The sequence below is a fragment of the Cnephaeus nilssonii genome (genome assembly GCF_951640355.1).
Source record: "Cnephaeus nilssonii genome assembly, chromosome: 7".
In the NCBI taxonomy this organism is placed as follows: Eukaryota; Metazoa; Chordata; class Mammalia; order Chiroptera; family Vespertilionidae; genus Cnephaeus; species Cnephaeus nilssonii.
Genome location: NC_137078.1, coordinates 78,727,647 through 78,731,979, shown reverse-complemented (window position 1 = coordinate 78,731,979; position 4,333 = coordinate 78,727,647).

Here is a 4,333-nt window from a genome sequence, read left to right as displayed (position 1 = left end):
CTGATGGTCAGTGTGCTCTCACAGGGGGAGTGACGCTCAGCCAGAAACCGGGCTCATGGCTGGCGAGCACAGTGGCAGTGGTGGGAGCCTCTCCTGCCTCCTCGGCAGCACTAAGGATATCTGATTGATGGCTTAGGCCCCCTCCCCGAGGGCTCCCGGACTGCTAGGGGGCGCAGGCTGGGCTGAGGCACACTGCCGCCCCACTCTCCCCGAGTGTACGAATTTCGTGCACTGGGCCTCTAGTAGTTTATAAAAGAATTGGTATAACTTTGCTATTGTTTTATTTGTCATTTGGAGAAAGAACAAATCACTACCATTTTCTTTCCCTCAAAAGAAATTTGGGGATCAGGGGAGGCTTTTGAGGGATGTATTATTTGATTCTAGTATTTTAGCCAGATACACTCAGGAGGGAAGAAAATGCTTCTATAGTATAGTAAGACTAATGCTAATTTGTAAAGAATAGGGTCAACGTCATAAAACAGAAAGAATATGTATGTCTTAGGTGACTGGGAAAAAAAAGTGAAACTTGCAACAGGAGATGTGATTGCCTCTAGAGTTCAAGAGAAAATTAGCCACAGTCTTCACTCACAGAGAGAGACTGAATTATGGTTCTACTATCTCCTTTTTCCTCCTCTTCCCCACCACCAAGGCCATCAGAGGAAGGGAGCGCCAGGCCCCTCAGTGCCAGCAGGAACCTGGGTGGCAGAGACCTCACCTCATGCTCTCCCATGAGCAGTGGCTAAAGTTTGACGTGTCTGAGATTGCAAGGTACAAACTGGATAGGAATTCTCAAGCCATTTTCCAGATGGAGATATTGAAACTCAGAAGATAAGTTGACTTGCTCAAATTATAGACTTTATAAACAGTAGAGCTGTAAGGAATTTAGGAGATTCCTTAATGAGGAAATAGGATGGTCAAAGAGACTAGAGAAAACAGAGACAAATATCAACAGTACAACGATTGAAATTTCTTTTGAGAGCCAAATTTTTTAAACTTAAACTTCTTCTAACACCACTTCTTCAAAATAGACTCACCCAGGCCGTGGTATTTTGTGGAAGGGCCACACTCAAGGGGCCAAAGAGCCGCATGTGGCTCGCGAGCCGTGGTTTGCCAACCACTGGCCTGAGGAATAGCAGAAAGAACTGGGATTTTTTTGCCTGAAGGCAGAGGAGACATGGAGGCATAGGATATGATCTCTGTCATCAAACCCCTGATGGGCTGCTACATGGGAAAGAAACATCCTATATAGGTTGGACCCAGACAGTAGAGCAAAGATGAGTGAAGGAAAGATAAAAGGAAACAGATGCTAATTCAATATAAAGAGAAAGAAACGAACATTTCTTGAATATTGATATATACCAGGCATTTTACATGTACACTCCTACTTAATTCTCAGATAGAGAAAGAAATAACCCTATGAATGCTATTCTAGTTTTAGAAATGAGAAACCATGAGACTTTCAACATAGGGTGATGGCAGAATAGCTTACTGTATTTTTTGGTGTCTAAGATGTGATTTTTTTTTTAAATCGTTAGACTGAAAATCGAGGGGCATCTTATACATGGAAGTCAGCCGAGGAGAGAGCTGCATGGGTGTGGAGTTGCCCATATCTTGTCAAACAGGCTTCCTCCAATCACGAGCCTTATTGTTACTGACATCAGCTGATGCCATAATTGGAGATAGAGGTGGAGAGTGCACAGATGCAACAGGGACTAGAGCATTCTGAGCCCATAAAGATATCAAAAAATAAAAAGATACTAAATACCGGTAAGCAATTGTCTTAACTCTTCAAAATTCAAACGGAATGTAATCAGCTATGCAAAAGAGCATGGAAATAGAGCTGCAGAGAGACAATTTGGACCTCGTCTCGCTGAGTATATGATCAGATAGTAGAGAAAACAGGAAGAACAACTCCTTAAGATGCCAAAAAAGAAGGACTTAAGAGGAAAACCAGCAAAATGGGCAAACTTGGAGCAGAGGCTTAAGACCTGGATTATGGAGCAATGCCAGAGTGGCTTATGTGTGTCAACCAAGCTTATTCAATGTCAGGCAAGAATGTTTGCAAGCGAAGTGAACATTGTTGATTTTACAGGAAAGGCAAAAAGGTGTTTCCATTTCATGAGGAGAGAAGGGTTGGCCATGAGAACACGAACAAAGTTAGCTCAGAAAATACCACCAGTTTATGAGGATGTTCTCACATATATAGATAGTGATTCAGAAGACAGCAGTGATACAATAGAAGTGAAGAAATTGATATGTCTGGAATAGTGATGAAGAAGAGAGCAGTGATGCAACAGAGGCTGAATAAAGTGATATGCTGCATGATATCATAGTACTGGTATGTAAACATTACCTGTAACATTATCTATAACAATAAAAGCGTAATATGCTAATTAAACTGTACATCCTTCCGGATGACCTTCCGAATGAAGCCGGGCTGTGAGGGAAGCCCAGGTCCCGGGTGCCAGAGGGAAGCCAGTGCTGGCAGCCAGGGGAAGGAAGGCCTACTCTTGCACAAATCTCGTGCATTGCGCCTTTAGTTACTAAATAAAAATGTGTCCTGTTTTATGTTTAAAATATTCATTTCTTAATTTTGGGTTAGAAAAGTGGGGGGGGGGGCTTCTTACACATGGAAAAATACGATATATTATCCTAATTATCTTACTAATACTAATTATAAACTCTGGACAAAATAGGAAAAAAAATTTAACTGCTTAAAGGTACTAAAAAATGACAAAGTCAGGCAGGAACTAGAGCAGATTTGATTCTTAAAAGAAGTGAATTACACCAGTTGAAATTTAATTTATCCGGCTTCTCATCTGAGGGCAATCCCCTGCCTATGTGGTGTGCTGGGGCACTTCAGAGAGAGCTCAAGCAGAAACCTGCAATCAGATTGGTTTGAGAGTTAGAAGGTAAACACTGGGACTGCCAGAGCAATTGGAAATGGAAGGGGAAATGAAGGAGCCATGGAGAGAGAAGCCTCCAAAGCTACGCATACATATCACTCAAACCCTTGGTGATTACCTAAACCCTGAATATGTGGGTGAGACTGCAAGAAACCTATGGAGAAAACAATAGCTGGAATGCTGACAAACAAACAAACAAAACCTACAAACAAACACCACACAAAACAAACAAACAAAAAGCTGAGCAGAGAATTCAGAAGCTGCCTACTATTGAGGAAGAATTTAAAGTTTGCATCCCACCAAATGCTAGGGCCTTGGTAAGAACCTCAAGCTTTCAACTGAAAACCCAGAAGAGCCACATTCTAAGATTAAATACTACATCCTAAGATTAAGGGATTCTGCCTAGCAGTAAGGGAAAAATCAGAGTAAACTTGCTCTAACAAAGCCTAAAACCAAGCCCCCATAGGACCAAAGAGAGTGGGTGATAATTTACCTGCTTACTAGCACAAAAATTAATACTTGTTAGAGAAAGATAACAGAATCACTCTCTATGCATAATCTAAATCATTTAAAACTCTTAGATATGGGAAGAGATAACAAAATGTAACTCAGTGAAGAGAAAAATCAAAAGTGACAAATAAACCCTGAGTTGAAATTAGTAGAAGGGAACATTAAAATAGCTATAATAAATGTGATAACAAATAGATAAGAAAAGGTGTGTTTAATGTGTGAAGATATGGGGAATTTGAGAAGAAATGTGAATACTGTAAAAGAGAACCAAAAAGAAATTCTATATAGTATCCAGAATTTAAAAAAAATATATTAGAAAATATTATAGTAGATTGGATAAAAAGGAAGACAGAATCAGTGAACTGGAAGACAGTTCAATATAAATCATTCAACTAAAGCACAGAGGGACAAAAAGGTTGAAAAACAATGAACAGAGCCTTAATGATTTGTGAGGCAGCATTAAGTTGCTGAACAAATGAACTGCAGTCACATAAGAAGAGGCAAGAATGGGGCAGGAAAATATTTGAAGAAATATTGGCCAAATATCTTCCAAATTTGATGAAGGAAGGAAGGAAGGAAGGAAGGAAGGAAGGAAGGAAGGAAGGAAGGAAGGAAGGAACCAAAACCCAGAGATCCAGAAACTTCAGTACACTAAGCAAGATAAAAACAAAGAAAATCACATATAGACACATCAAAGTTGAATTCCTGAAAAAAAACACAAATAAACAGAAAATCTTAAAAGCTGCCAGAGAGCTGATTTCTCATCAGAAACAACTGAGGCCAGAAGACCTCATTTAAATGCTAACAGAAAAGGGAGGGGAGTGGGATTCTGTCAACCTATATTTCTACATCAAGTGAAATTACCTTATAAAATGAAGATAAAGACAATTTCAGATAAATGAAAGGCAAGATAATAT